Consider the following 17,147-nt stretch of genomic DNA (forward strand, 5'->3'; position numbering starts at 1 on the left):
ACACTGACTTTCCCAAGTCTCACTTGTTTCCAGTCACTGGCCTCTGTAAGAATAACGCATTCATCTTTGCTGTAAAGTGATGAAACCAATTTCAATGCAAATCTTGTGGATGTACCACCCTTTAATCCTGTAATAACAATCGCTTTATGTTTCTTAAACTTTTGCCGCGCTTGTTCCATCAGCTCTTTATTGTCAGAAGCGTCTGTTTTGCAGTCTTGAATGAATACTTCCGATTGTGCTGAAGAATGAATATAAAATATATAAAGATTGAACAAATGAAAATAATATTTCAACTTTCTTCTTAGAACTGTTTTTCAATGAAACATTATTAAACAAGATAGGTTACTAATGTTATACATCAAAACATACCTATCATATTTCCAAAAACGCCACCAATATCATGTCTCTTATCTGTTATGTTTCCTGAAAAAGTACCAATTTGTTGAATGAAGTATTTCTTCGTTATTCAAATATTCCTTTTTTCTGGCTTTGTTATTAAATGAAAGCCATGCTCTTGTATACTGTGAAAATGTACAATTTTTGTGCTTTCTTAAAATTGCCCAAGAAAATATTAATAGTTAAACACATGTAAGATATATTATTGTTAAATTTCAGTAAATTATATGTGCTCATTAGTAACTATGACTCTCGCAGAGTAATACTACAACTATAAAATTAAAACAAGTTTCAAAAGCCTTATACAACCAACGACTTTCATTACATCCAAGATGCCATTCTTCTTTTCAAACTTAAAGAGCAAACGTCTGTCTTTTTACAAAACCAGGATATGATTTTTCTTTCAATTCTTGTAATACTTTCTTTCTAAAGTGTGAACCAATGCGTAATGTATGAGAAAAAATGTCAAATGCACTGAAAAGTTTTCACGGTCCGTAACTACTAGCTTTGTGATTACATGAGTAGGTCAATCATAATAAACATAACTATAGAAAAATTGTTACCAAGTTATAGTCAATTATAGCAAAAAATCAGCTTTAAGGTCAAGGTCATAAATGAGCCTAGGTCAATTTGAGTTTGATATACATGAAGGTTTTATATTAAACAATGTTGTGTCTTAATATGAAGTCAATCCATTCATTAGAAACAAAATTAAAGCCAGTTACAGCAAAAAAGAGAAAATTATAATAATTTGACCTTCAAGGTCAAGGTCATTTATGAGTAAAGGTCAAGGTATTCTAGTTAACTTAAAAGTCTATTCTAGAAGATTTTTGTGTTCAAGTTTGAAGACAATTTATTCAAAAATAACAAAGTTATAGTCACTAATAGCAAAACTCAGCGAAAATCAAAGCACAATTTTGACATTTGACCTAGAAGGTCAAGATCATTTATTAATCAAGTTCAGTCTGGTCTACTTGAATGTATTGCCCCAAGGGTTGTTGTGGCCAAGTATGAAGACATACACTAAGAACTTAAAAAGTTATGATCAAGATTAAAGTTTTCAGGGCGCCAACAGGAACGCCGACATAACTATAACAATACCTCATTTTTTCTTCAAAAAAACAAGTATAGCTAAAAAATTACGTTTTTCTAGATTCAGTGGGTTGTTTTCATCAGTTGGCATAAACAGCTCAATAACGTTTTTGAAGATCTCATTATCGTCATGATTCTCCTTCCATTGGTTGACCTTTAAGTTTTCGGAGACTATCACAATATCGATTCTAAATTCCTTGCTCGGCATCTTACAAGAATCTAGCATGCTTTGGAATATGCGATGTAAGCGGGACTCATTATGTTGCTCTGCGAAAGGTTCGGTGAATAAAACAAGATCTGTTTCGTTTGGATCGATACTATTCCAGTCATCAACTGTTTTCATTTCAAAGCATCTATCTAAAGGGTATTTCTCCGACATAATAATCGCCGATAAAACTGTTGCTAGGTAACTGGTGTTTTCGGAGCCAGTGACTACTATACAATGGTTTTCTTGAAGGATACGCAATATTTCACGTTCTTCCGGTTGACATTTAAAATCTTCAGGTAATTCCCTTTCTATAGTTTGTCTAAAATTATCTAAAATAAATAATGCAACGTATGCAAAGTCATCATTTCAAAAATAAATAATAAGATAAACAATAAACAATAAATAAATAAAAAAACAAGGATGCTACAGGGTTTAAAGCGCTCACCTGAATACATTTTGTTATTTGTGTAAGGGTAAATTTTAAAATAGGGGCAATCTTTGAACAACTATGGTAGAAGACCTATAGATGATATTATATACCAAAAACCTAAGCTTTTCAGATAAGATGTTTTTTTTAGCTTTTACTTCATACATATGAGGAAAACCTATGACAGCGAGGCGGGGCAAATTTTGACCCCAGGGCTATAATTGGAACAATATTGGTAGAGTTGTACTAAACAATTTTTCATGCCAAATATATAACCTCTAGCCTTCATCTATTAAAGAGAAGATTTTAAAAAGTTTTCACTATATATACATACAAGGGAAACCTATGACTCCCGGGGCGAGGCCAATTTTGACTTCAGGGATATAATTTGAACATTTTTGGTTGAGTTACAAAAGACAATGATTCATGCAAAATATCAAACCTCTAGCTTATTAATTCAGAGGAGAAGATTTTTAAGTTTTTACTTTACACATATAAGGAAACCTATGCACCCCGGGGCGAGGCCAATTTTAATCCCAGGGCAATTTGAACAATTTTGGCAGAGGTTCACTTCATAATGCTATATGCCAAATATCTAACCTCTAGCATCTGTTAATTCAGAGGAGATGATTTTTTAAAGTTTTTATTATATAAATAAAAGGAATATCTATGACCCCCGGGGCAGGACCAATTTTGACACTAGGGGTATTTGAAAAACTTTGCTTGAAGCCCAAAAGATGATATCATATACCAAATATCACATTTCTGGGCCTTGTACTTTCAGACAAGAATTTTTTTTAAGTTTGCATTTTTGTTACTCCTTTTCTGGCCCCGTGACCTATTTATGCAACATACCGCAAACCACTTGAACCATTTTAGCAGCAGACAACCCAAGGATTATTCTTGTGAGGTTTGGTTACTGTGCAGTCATTGATTTCAGAGGAGATGTTGTTTAAAGAAATTATTTACGACACACGACGACGTACTGTTGGGATTCACATTAGCTCACCATGAGCACGTTGTGCTCATGTGAGCTTGTAAAGAATATTTTTCATCTTTCATTTTTTTTAAGTCATAATAATGAAATATGTTCTGTTTAGTCTTAAAACGATAACAAACAAGTACTTAAATGAGAGATAAGAAAAAGATCTTAAAGCTGCATGCCTTCAGGTGTGGCAAATATTTTAAGTAAATCAAACAAAAGAAAACTATTCTTTGATTAAAAGAAATGTTTAAAAGAGTTAAGATTCAAGTACATTGTAAACATATTCATGTTTTGTGCAATTAATGATTTATTTTGCAGCATTTTTACTTACGCAGAATTTAAAGGCCATTTTTGACCTATTTTTAGTAATTTACAAACATGCATGTGGAGTGAAAGTGCCGTTTGCATTGTGTAATTACTAATTTGGTTCACTTCACAAAATTTTACTTTTTCGATAAAATGTTCATGAAAATTAGTATGAATCGGCAGTTATGCTGCTTTAACGCAAACAAATTAAGTTCTCTGTCTGTCAAGATATTAAAAGTTTTTGAATGTTCTTAGAATACTTCGTTTTAATTACATTAATAAGTTTGTAAAAAAAATTGGTGAAATTCATATCTTAGAAATCAACAAATAGGACAACAATGTTCATGTTGCAGGTCATTATTCATTCTACTGTTATTTTACATGTTATCGACAACACATTAATTTCTTCGTGACAACTGACCTCAAAGATACTGGTAACTAAAATCCACAAACAAACAAATATGATTTCATCCAAACTGCCTTTCCCTAGATAAATGTTTGTTTTTCACGTAAAGGTTAGTTTAATTTAAGTTACCAGAGGTCATTAACTATAAAACATGGACAGAACTAAATAAAAATACATTTTGAGTGTCGAATAACTACGATTATCCTACAGTTTCGGAGACAATGTTTAAAAAACAACAACAAAAAAAACAACAACAAACAAGAACCGGTTGAACCGGGTGATGCTCCCCGAGAAGGTTCTGGACACAGGAAAGTGTAAAAAAAAATGAACAAAGGGCAATAACTCCAAAATTAGACCAGGCTTTGTTTAGGTTCTTTAAGCATTGCAGTTCTATCCAATTATATCTAGCTACCTACAAAGTTCATGTTGATATCTCTAATAGTTTTAAAGTAATGTCCAGGACAAAAGTCAAAAAGTAAAAATAAACAAACGGCAATAACTCCAAAATTAGACCAGGCTTTGTTTAGGTTCTTTAAGCATTGCAATTCTATCCAATTATATCTAGCTACCTACAAAGTTTCATGTTGATATCTCTAATAGTTTTAAAGTAATGTCCAGGACAAAAGTCAAAAAGTAAAAATAAACAAAGGGCAATTACTTCAAAATAAGGCAAGGCAGAGTAATGATTCTTAAGCACTGCACTTCCACCCAATGAGACCTATCTATCTACAAAGTTTCATGTTGATATCTCTTATAATTTTAGAGTAATGTCCCAGACAAAGTTCAAAGTGTCAAAATGAACAAAGGGCAATAACTCCAAAAGTAGGCAAGACAGTGTTACAGTTCTTGTGCACTGCAAACTTACTCAATGAGATCTATCTACCTACAAAGTTTCATGTTGATATCTCTTATACATTAAGAGTTATGTCCCGGACAAAGTTCAAAGTGTAAAAATAAACAAAGGGGGATAATTCAAAAATTAGGCAAGGCAGAGTTAAGGTTCTTGTTCACTGCACACCTACTCAATGAGATCTATCTACCTACAAAGTTTCTGTTTATACCTCTTATACTTTTAGAGTTATGTCCTGGACAAAGTTCAAAGTGTAAAATAAACAAAGGGGGATAATTCAAAAATTAGGCAAGGCAGAGTTACGGTTCTTGTGCACTGCACTTCTACTCAATGAGATCTATCTACCTACAAAGTTTCATGTTGATACCTCTTATACTTTTAGAGTTATGTCCCGGACAAAGTTCAAAGTGTAAAAATAAACAAAGGGGAATAATTCAAAAATTAGGCAAGGCAGAGTTACGGTTCTTGTGCACTGCACACCTACTCAATGAGATCTATCTACCTACAAAGTTTCATGTTGATACCTCTTGTTGTTTCAAAGTTATGTCCCGGACAAGAAAAGGGGACGGACGGACGGACGGAAAGACGGACGGACGGACGGACAAGGCGGCGACTATATGCTCCCCCGAAATTTTTTCGGGGAGCATAAAAACACATATATATATATATATACATATTTATTAATCTGTTTCCATTTCCTTTGTTTGGTAAATAGATATTTCTAGTTGTTCTCTAATTTCCGCATTGTGATCTACACTTTTAAGCTTTCACACAAAAGATGATAGGTTTTACTGATGCGATGTCATCTTTTATCTACTATAATTAATGCACGGAGAACTATTCAATTATCTTCAATTATCTTCAGTTATGTTCTAAGAAATGCATGCATTGCCTCTTATTTATGCAATCTAACTAAAGGTCAGATCGAAGCATTATTCATGGGCTGATATTGTACTTCTACGAAATATTACAATACTTGTAACAATAATTTGCATATTTGTGCTTTTGAATAAAAGTGAAAGTTTTGCTTACCTCTTAATTTGTTCACGCGTACGTCTACAGTTTTCAATACCTTTTTAGCTGGTGCCCCTGTAAGATGAAATTATGGAATTGTCATTACTATATATTACCAAAAATATGGCAAGAGACATTTTTATATTATATTAATAATCAACATTTAAATGAAAGTTAAGATAATTGACCATGTAATTGCTTTGTATCGTTGTTCACGTAGTTATAAAGAAGTTAATGTAAAATTGTTAATGAAAGAAGTTGAATCCGTGTATTGACTAGTACTGTTATCAAACAGATTATGTGACACCGCATTAGTAACTTCTAGTAAATTAAAATTACCTTTCGAAATAGGTCTTTTATGAGAAACACTTTGAAGGATCTTTAAAGATGATTCAGATGTTTTCTTAATTTTAACAGTTTCTTCTTTGAGTTCTTTGATTTCGTTCTTAAGTTCAATTATGATATCTTCATACCAACTTCTGAGTGTATCGCCTAGTCTTGGAAGATTATTGACCTTTACTGCTTGAATTTGATCTGTTACTTCATTTTCAAACGTTGTTCCACCAACTATCAGTGCTAAAGTTTGTGTCGCAGTTTCAATATCGTTCCAATCTGAATTGAATTCGGCATCATCTGTGATAACGCTTCCCGGCTTGTGCTGCAGTTTGTTGCGTTTTTCACGAATTACTTTAATCAAACTATTTTCACCTTTCTTCATCTGATTCTCAAAAAGTCCAAGCAAGAGAGCTGATAGTATAGTAACGTCCCATTTTGTCTCGTCAGCATTTGGATATATCAAATCATACTGATCTTGCCGTATAGATTTTTTAGAAAACATGAGTGTTTTAACATCGCTGTGTCGGTATACCATATACTGGTCAAGCGTTGTGAAAGGGACACCTGAACTTGTATCAGACTTCGCTAAGTCAAGGAAATATTTCTTCAAAGGTATTGGGCAAATGTCAGTAATAAGAGTAATTAACCTCGAAACCCTATCTTCATTTGATAGATTGCAATGTTTGGTTACTTTAGTTTGTAATTTTACGATATTGAATTATTTGTTGCATTAAAAGTATAAAATGTTAGATGTACTCGGATTATACTTGCATGTATGTCTACACACACACGTTATCATAAAATGGTTTGTTAGCTGGGTATGATATTGCAGTCTATTTAACATATGTTATATAAGATTTATTCTTAAATCATTGTATAACACACCTTTACCATTGCAATGCTTTAATCAAAGGCAATCAGGGTTTTTTTTGTTTGGTTTTCCGTCACTGCCTGCGTTATTTCAGGCTAATGTCCCGGTCACATATTCAAGAATAACTCCACGGAAGAGCTACGGTCAAATCGTTCACGGATTATACGGAAATGTGAAATTCTGTAGTCTGCTACGGTTCCAGTACGGAAACACAACGGTATGAGTACGGAGTTCGACAACTTTACCGCAAAAGCCCCGAGAGAGACACGGATTGTTACGGACAGACACGGTTTGATACGGAGCGACACGAATCAGGACGACGCACTACCGATACTCTTCGGTCTCCTACGGTATAAGCACGGGTTAGTACGGTCTGATAGGGAAGAACGAATCGCCACGGATCTATGCGGACCTGATATATCCGTGCTCATTTTCAAATGTCTCACAAGAAAAGAACATCTAGCAAACGAATTGCAGAGTTCAATGATTCTGGCGGATATGATTCGGCCTCATCGCGTCCGGCCCTGAGACATATCAGGTCCGATTCAAGCGAAGTTCTTGTAGTACGCCGGATCCTCAGCAACAAGTTCGGTCATGAGAGCCTCATACTGGTCATGAAGGGGTCTTTGTAAAAGCCAATCTCTAGCTCACCATCTCCTATGTATTCTCTTCCCTGTTTAAATATATAATCATTAATGAAAAATGTTAATCAATACTGCTTCACTTTCGATTTTAAAATTGGCTGTTAATTTTACAATTACATTTATATTCGTAAATGTTTATGTTTTATGAATATGTAAAAAAGCTTGTTAATCTTATTATCACTCCAGGCCAGCGTCCAAGGCTTATGAGACACTTCGTTCTATATACATGTACATACTTACTCCAATTTCACCATCCAATGTTTTGTAAAATATGTTACCTTGAATGTTATTTTACTGCTAAAGCATTGTAGTATGATATTAATATACATGTTTTTATACCTCTTTGCATATCATCAAGCAGCCGCATTCTGAGTCACAGTTTAAGCCAGTTAATAGCAAATATATTTATTAAATGTTCATGATTATGTTCGCAACATGAAAACGCAAATGTGTCTGTTTTTAACAAGAAGGTAGTAGCTAGACCTTGAAAAAGGACATGATACTTGATTTATCCGTACCAAACAGTGGTGGTTCATACCATTTCGTACGGTATCATATTGCAACGCAATAAACCGTAGAAGAAGTACAACGTATTACAATCGTGGCTTTTCGTGGCAATGCCGCATTAATCCGTATTAAAACCGTAGCTTGTACGTAGGATAACCGTACAAATACGTAGTTCAAACCGTGAAAATCCTTGACAAGTCGGGGCCTACGAATCAATACGGACTTGTACGGTTTTCGTACGGACTAGTATGTATCAGTACGGATTAATACGGACTAGTAAGGATACGGTACGGCTGATTTTTTCGGAGCAAATATTTGTGCATGTTCAAAAATTGTCAAGGTTCGCTACGGATATACAAGGACTACTGCGATTGATTACGGTTACAATACGGAGAGCTACTGACCAGTACGGGTAGCTACGGACGGTGCCGGATTTAATCCGTGACTCTTCAGTGGTCGTATTCCGTGAATATGTGACTGGGGTATAACGGACACCCGAGTAAAACCACCGACATTCAGTAAGCTAGCTGGACAGCTTCTTCACATGAAATAATCCGAGGTCCCTGAACCAATGACAGTGAGAGGCAAGTGGTTTGAAGTCAAAGAACCACTCGGCCAGGCCAAGGACAATAATTCTTATTATTTATGATTTTGAGTGGAGTACTGAATTTTCGTGAAAATTATACTGTTTCTTTCTTCTTCTTTTTTTTGGGAAGGGGGGAGTTTTAATCCGACACATGGATAAACCCGACACTTGATAAACATGTTTGTTATAATATCTTTGTTTTCAACAAAGAAATACATTGTCACAAAGCACGGACCGTGAACCTAGTAATGTAGAAGCAAGAAGATTGTGATGCTTTTATAAATTTGGTAAACATTTTAATGTGTGTCAAATTACCTCAACATTTTGTTTACAAAACCTGTCCCAAAACGTTTTAAATTTATTTATCTAACTACAATAATGTAGTAACAATTATTTAGATAACTGGTCACTGACTAACAAAGTTTTTAGAAAAATAACAAAAATAGATAAAACATATGAAATGTAAAAATAATTGACTGATGCAGATTTTCAAGCTATTTTTGAAATTACAATAGGGCCACGATTGCTCTGGAATCGCTCACCTTAATATAGAAACTTTCCATGACAAAGAAAAAGTTATATTGTAAACTATGAATAATAACAGATATAAAATTGAATTCTTACACTGATATCATCAATTTCATATTTGTATCTGAAATAGTGCATATGTAAAAACATTACTGATTGCTATTGCTAAGGGAAAACAACAGTTCCAAAAGATGTGTAAGGAAATATAAGGAAAAAGCAATGACCCCCCTGAGGGCCATTTTTTATATAGAAAATACAACATACCAAATCACATGACCAAATAAACAATCAAATATTGGATTAAAATACGTGTAAAAGGAAAATAACCAATGAATGAATCCGTAACAAATTAACTTACGTATGAACGACAAAATGGCTGCCCACATGAAATATCGTCATTATTGAATGCAGCGTAATTAAAAACCAAAATAATTTAAGTTAAATACATATTTAAGATGTGAACTAATGTAAATAAGATTATGCCTAGGTCACAAATAAAACAGCCGCCGCCCGATTTAACGATTTTTACAAAATCGGCGGTTTTGACGATTTGGCGAACGCCGGGCGATTTTAAATCTAATTAAATTAAACTGTCGCCGGGGGATTGTTTGCCGAATTGATGTCACAGACAACATTTTAAGACCGGGCGGTTGCCGCCCGATGTCCGGACGGCGCCTGTGCGATTTATATATGAATCGGACGGTCGCCGCGTGGGCGCCGGGCGGTAAAGGCTTGGCATTTTATGATATTCTTTTAAAAATCAGTCAATGGTCAATATGTCATCAAAGAAGGCAGATGATAGATACAAGCTGAAGAAAAAATGCAACAATTGCAGTTTACCCTTACCTTTATACTAATCCTCGTAGACGTTCTTGCTCGACCATTAAGCTCATGTTAAATCCAAAAGAATTCACTGATACAATTTTAGGCAACTACAAAAATCTGAAGCCGTAATTACAACAAACTCAAGCCGCGCGATCAACGTACGATAAAACGATGACCGCCCGGTGCACGGGGGTGGAACCCCATATGAATCTCAAAAATGAGCATCGGTAAAAATGATATGTAAATTTCCGCTGCACCAGATGTGAAGCATAACACCAGATGTGACTAGAAAAATAGGCTGATTGCAGGGTAAGTTTTCATCTTTTTAAACATTTATATAAAATTCAATCCTTCATTTAAGAAAATCGAAATGTGATTCTACCCTCCTGACTCTCCTCTATACTACCCCTTGTTGTTTTGGATTTCTATGCGGTCTTCATCGAGATATTCTTTTCGTCGTGGGTTCTGGTGTGTCCAAAATATTCAATGTGAATGAAGAAAATGTCACTAAACGGACTCAAAAAACAGAAATTTTACGAAATGCTTTTTTTGCCCATGGTAGGAGCTGTTATTATTAGCAGTTAAATGTCATGTTGTGTTAATAAGTTTCATTTTGATTCGTAAAAATCAAGTAAACAAATATGTTGTTATATTTGTAGATATTTAATAACTTATTATTTTCATGAAATTGCAGGCACAGTTTAACTGCTTGTCCTTTAACTTTATTGCTAATACTAAAAGCCGGACTCCGAATATCGTTGTGGTCTACATTGTATTCTTTTTCAATTTTTTGTTGTTATTATATTAGATTTAGTTTTTTATAGCTTTCACTGTTTAAATTTAATCACTTTTGTTAATTATGTATTGTTAATTGTTTCGTTCTATATACTGTTATGCCAAACCTTTTTCGTCCGCAGTTTTTAAAGTTTGTCTGAGAGGTCTTGTTTAAATTTGTAAATTATATATATTTTAAAAATTTTCCTACAAGAAAAAAGTACACATGCAAATGAGATTAATACCGAAAAGAAAAGAAATTATTTATTCTTTTTAATGTAAATGTATTATTAACATGATAATATCTATGTTTGAAATAAACTTTGTTTCAACTCAAAATCACTTGCTTCTCGCCACTGTGGATCAGGGACGTTTGATTCTCTAATGTGAGGAAGCTATCCAGATACAGTACGGAAGGATGGTAACATTGTTCTACTCAAGTGTCCGCTCGTTCATGAAATGATAAACTAAGAAGCACATAACGTCTACCCCCATAAGTAAAGCTGGAAAGAAGACGTATGACAATGACAGTATCGCAGTGACATAAAAATTATCAACAACAAGCAAAGTCACCAACAATTAAGGTTTGCCAAAGTAAATCATTTCTGTCTGGGTTCAGGTCAAAACATGAAAAAACAAGATCAACAAGGAAATGGGGGAGGGGGCAGTTAAAAGAAAACTAGGTGCAAAGGGAAGATACTTACCGTAGTCGAGTAAACAACAAGAACAGAGACAAAAAAGTCACTTAAATATTTGAAACCTCACTTTTAGCCGCCACGTGTTCCTTTTAAACGAGACATTGTAAATAAAATGAATCCCGCAAGTGAAATTCTAATAGTCGTTATGGTTGCAAAAGGTAAAATAGCTAAAACACAGAAATGATCGTGTAGAAATATATAAAAGTAAACCCAATGACCATAAGAAAAGTACTCGATGTCTTAAAGGAACACAGAGCAGCAAGAAAATCACCAGAAGTCCCCGACAGAGCAAGGCAGAAAACAAAAACCGAGACAATTCAGTACCAGCTTTAAGAACTGTCCATCGTATATAGTCTCCAACTTGATCACTCAGATGTTTTCAAAAGAGGAAAGCGTAGTGTCCAGGCAGTTGTAATAGGGTTGAACACTAAGCATGCCATGCGGTATGTCTTAAAATTTTAGGGTCATAACTTCTTTTCATAAAAAGTTTAATAATTTTTGTAAAGACAGCAGAAAAAATTACCAAAAGAGTTGTTAAATTACTATTGAATTTTAAAATAAAATCGAAATAACGATAATAAAATTTAAAAGTACGTAAAGTCTCTTTCATAGCAATATAGAAACAAATCGTCATCCAGAAGTGCACAATTAGTTCTCATAGGAATTCTAATAATCTGTTTTAATAAGGTATTACCACAACAACTGGCATAAAATTATCTGAAAGGAAAGAGAGTGCTTTACAAACTTCGCCACTTCGTCACAGGTCCACCTAGTATAATATTTTACAATGCAGTTTGTTAAAAAAAGTCTTTCGAGTCTGTTGAGAATTGAGTACCGCACAAGCCGGTGCTAGGGGGCGCGAGGGATGTTGCACTTATTCATTATCCCTCATGTACAGACTCAATCAAACCGAGTCTGCAATTCTTATGTATTTTGTTGTGATTAATGCTTCCGAGGGATCAATTTGTTTCCAGAATTTTCATGCAAGGAAAATAACTATTTCCCGTTCAAAAGTCTTTTGAATAAGGGAAATTTATTTTTCATCAATTGGGTTATATGATAGTGTTGTATACAGGTAGAAAAATCATATGTACTTACGGTTGAAGCTTGATAGTTTTTTATTTTAAATTTATCCAAAATTTCACTGGAATCTTGAGTCGTTTGCCTGTATTTTTGTAGACTTTATCACAATATCGAATTACATGGGTTCTAAAGGGATACTTAGGCAAAATTAAGACAAGCATATTACAAATGTAAATCGATCTTATTTACTCAAATCATCTTAAAATGACATTTTTAAAAGTCCTAACATGAATTTTGTATAAATACTATATATTTTGGGCTTGAAGCGTAATTATATCTTAATATGTTTAACGAAATTAAGACGCCGACAGAGACACCGAGTAGTTTAAAAGTCCTAACATGAATTTTTGTATAAATACTATATATTTTGGGCTTGAAGCGTAAGTTTATCTTAACCCTTTCCCACATGAGCATATTGTGAAAAATGGCCGTTTTCACTGAAAAGCCTCCTGTTACAAGTTCAAACTGCTATGAAACTATGAAAAATGCTTCAATACTAATCAAACTTGGTACAAATGTTGACTGGACCATTGCCTTTGTAACGACATGCTCAGTCTTAAATTTCCTGTTACCATGGCAACGAGGGGACATATCAAAATTGCCAAAAATGACTATTTTGCCTCGATTTTTTCCATCAAAATTTATTTCAAAGTGCTGCAACTGCTCAAGGGATTGAGATAGAGTCCATGGCGTTTCAGCGTTGGTTAAACGTTACATTATGATCGACCTGGGGTCATTTTTAGCCTCCCACAAGTCCAAAATTTTCTTGGCGATGAGGGGGACTCCGCCCCCCTTCAAACCCCCCCCCCCCTGATGTATCTTTTGGATGGGGGGCGGCGCCGAAAAAGTGCTCCATTTTTTTTAGCAACATTTCTCAAACGAAAACTTATGTTTGGGGCCCAAATAGGACAAATTTTCACTATTTGAATACTAAAAAAAGGGGGGGGGTCGAAAGTGCGTTGTTTCGCGTATATATGTGGTAAAGGGTTAATATGTTTAACGAAATTAAGACGCCGACAGAGACACCGAGTAGTTTTAAAATAAGTCATCTAGCTCGAAAAAAACTTAAATGTGAAATCTAAATGTCCTAACCAACCTGACCAACGTGTGTCAAGTTGGGAAACGACCATGTGGCCGCTTAGTGTATTCGTTTAGAGGACATTTATAGAATACTGAAAGAAAAAGTCAAATCGAGGAAATGAAACTTCTGCCATTGGGTCCCTGTAAAGGCAGTCAGACAAATATGTCAATAAAATAGAAAGTTTACTTGAAGTGTAAGAAGTAGAAGTGTATCTTCAGACAATAAGATTTTTTTATTTTTTACTATATGTATATATTGAAATCAATGACCCCAAGGGCGCGGGCAATTTTGACCCCTGGGCTATAATTTGAACAATCTTGCTAGAGGTTTACAACACAATGTTTCATGCAAGATATCTGCATTTGTCAATTGCTAGAAGAATTTTTAAAGTTTTTACTATATACATATAAGGAAAACCAATGATCCCTGGGGCGGGGCCGTTTTTGACCCCAGGGCTATAATTTGAACAATCTGGGTAGAGGTCTACCAGACAATGCCTTATGCAAAATATCTAAGCTCTAGACCTTTTGGGTCTTTACAAGAAGGTGTTTTAAGTTTTTACTATATGTACATATAGCGAAAATTCTTGACCCCGGGGCGGGGCCGATTTTGACCCAAGGGCTATAATTTGAACAATCTTGGTAAGGGTCTACCATATGATGCCTTATGCAAAATATCTAAGCTCTAGGCCTTTTGGGTTTTTACAAGAAGGTATTTAAAGTTTTAACTATATGTACATAGTGAAAATCAATGACCCCCGGGGCGGGGTCAATTTTGACCCCAGGGCTATAATTTGAACAATCTTGTTAGAGGTCTACCAGACAATGCCTTATGCAAAATATCTAAGCTCTAGGCCTTTTGGGTCTTTACAAGAAGATTTTTTAAATTTATTCTTATAATTCCTTTTGGTTGCCATGGCAACCAGATTTCTGCATGGAATGAAATTCTTTGAACAACTTTGGAAGCTCTTCACCCAAGGAACAATCCTGCCAATTTTGGTTGAAATTGGACTAGTAGTTTTTCACAAGAAGATTTTTTAAGTTCACTTTATAATCTATATAACACTCACAAACACACACAAACACATACACACATTGGTAAATCGCTATATGCCACCGCATCGCAGATTGCGGTGGCATAAAAATTGCAGAAGGTGTAAAACAAATTGGAAATGCTTAACATCTGTTTCAAGTCTGGAACCAATATTTCAAAATTTTATCATAGTTTGGGGGACCTTTCGTTAAATCGTATACATATATATCGACCTAAATTAAGTAAATTTATAGATAAAAAAGTAAAAGTAAACAGTACATAATTTATATACTAAATATTATACTCAACATCACTTATTCTGCGTCATCACTTATTTCACGGAAATGGCATATTTTTATGTGACAAGTGTTTAAATCGGTCAGAATTGAAATACATGTAAACAACAAAGTTTTTGTTAAAAATATTTTAAATCTATAGTTTTTTACGTACACAGAACAACATTTTACAAACTTTTGCAAAAAGCAACAATAGTCCGTTAAATTTGTTCATACTTCTGAATCTAAATGTTTTTGTTTGTTGAAAAAAGTTAATTTTGAGTTACAAAGTAATGATAATTTTAACATTTTAAATCAAGCAAAATAACGTGTAGAAATTTCAACTGAAATATGAGAAAACTGAAATGTAACACCATTACCGCGATTGAAATGATGCCACACTGTTTTCAAAATGGACGACATATGGTCTACGTTTGGTCCATTAAAATTGACTTTGACTGAATATATTGTTGTTTCCTTGTGCCATACAGCAGAAAATACCTATATGCTATAGCTTATGACAATTTTTGTACCATTAGTTTCATTTGTTGTTTTATTTCTGGTTTCAAAGCGTTAAGTACCGTGAATTAGGAGGAGGAGGAGCACAATATACTATGATTTATATGATATGATACAAAATGTCAATCAATGACTTTTCATAGTGACTTTTGACTTTCCATAGCACTCTGTGATTTCCATAAGAACCACTGTTTTTCCATAGTAACCATTGGCTTTCCATAGCAACCATGACTTCACTTTCCATAGTAATCGTTGACATTCAATAGCAATCAATGACTTCGATAGTAACCATTTACTTTCTATGGCAACCAATGGCTGCCAAAGCAAATTATTTATTCTTCTCTCAGGTGAGCGATAGTAGGGCCATCATAGCCTTTTTGTTTTTACGAGTTTCCCTACTGGAACAACAACATCTGCAGTGCAGAAGCATTAAGCGAGGACTTGTCCCTTGTCTGCCTCATAATTTTCAATTGAGTTTGTTTGTGAGAGACTGAATTGTGGCATTGTCTTAAACAGAAAGGCTAGAGTATTTTTTAATTAATTTAATAAAAAATAATTAAGTGAATAAAATTTCAGAATCAATTTGAATGATTCTGCTTATAGATACAGTATAATGAATGAGTTTGGGTTCAATACTGAATTTATTGAACGAGTTAAAAATCATCGAGGTCAATAGATTTATAATGAAACTGCACACATATTTTACTTATTACACGCCCAAAATAAGAATTTACAGTAAAAGGAATACCTTTTTATTGACCTGCTTATAGTGTACGTAACGCTTACAGTAAGCGTTTTTATCCCAAATATTCGGCATGTTCCATTGAGTTTCCTTCATGTGCCGTTTTATATAAACAAATAACAAGAGAAAGGAAAATCTAGAAGAGTAGGTACAAAATGATCTAGGGGCACGAAATATTAAGTTGCAGATGATAGACTGGCATACATTGACAACACCAGGCCTATTTATAGCCCTTTTTGGAAAAAAGTACCTTGCACAGTCTGGGAAATTTTGCGTCGTAAAATTGCTGAAAAAGGGAAAAAATATTTTGTACCTTTTGAAACCCCCTTCTTGTTCGTTTTGCATTGCATTTTGAATTTTGCAAAATTGTTTATTCCAACCTATGCAAATATCATTCAAAGCATAAAAATAAATCTGACAATGAAATTTGTGGAAACATCTGTCAGACACCATTACTTGAATGCACTCTAGCAAAATTGTAGGTTTTGATATCGAAAATTTCAGTTCATTTGGTAATAATTATGCCGCCTTCAAAGAAGTGGGGCATATCCTTTTGCATTTGTCTGTCAGTCGGTCGGTCTGTCAGTAGACAAAATGGTTTCTGATCAATAACTAAAAAACGCTTAGGCCTAGGAACTTCAAACTTAGTAGTTGAAACTGGTAATTACTAGTAGATGACACCTATTGATTTTGGGGTCAGCGGATCAAAGGTTAAGGTCACATTGACCTTGTAGGCAAAAACTGTTTCCAATCAATAACTCGACAACCCATTTAGCTGTTGACCCTCAAACTTCGTACGTGCATTAGTTTTGGCAAGTAAATGACCCCTATTGATTTTAGGGTCAAGAGGTCACAGGTCATCTTGACCTTTTAGGTAAAAACAGTTTCCGATCAATAACTTGACAATACATTGGCTTTTGCCCTTAAACTGTGTATGTGCATTGGTCTTGGCGAGTAAATGA

At 34.4% G+C, this 17,147-nt stretch overlaps 1 protein-coding gene across 7 annotated transcripts in view; it reads right to left on the minus strand.

Moving 5' to 3' along the window:
- The window catches only part of LOC132739416 (uncharacterized), a 111,933-nt gene that overhangs the window by 14,752 nt on the left and 80,034 nt on the right, over window positions 1-17,147 (minus strand). The window lies entirely within an intron of this gene.

Source organism: Ruditapes philippinarum, unplaced genomic scaffold, assembly GCF_026571515.1.
Source record: "Ruditapes philippinarum isolate M1 unplaced genomic scaffold, ASM2657151v2 ctg6011_1_1_1_1, whole genome shotgun sequence".
Taxonomy (NCBI): Eukaryota; Metazoa; Mollusca; class Bivalvia; order Venerida; family Veneridae; genus Ruditapes; species Ruditapes philippinarum.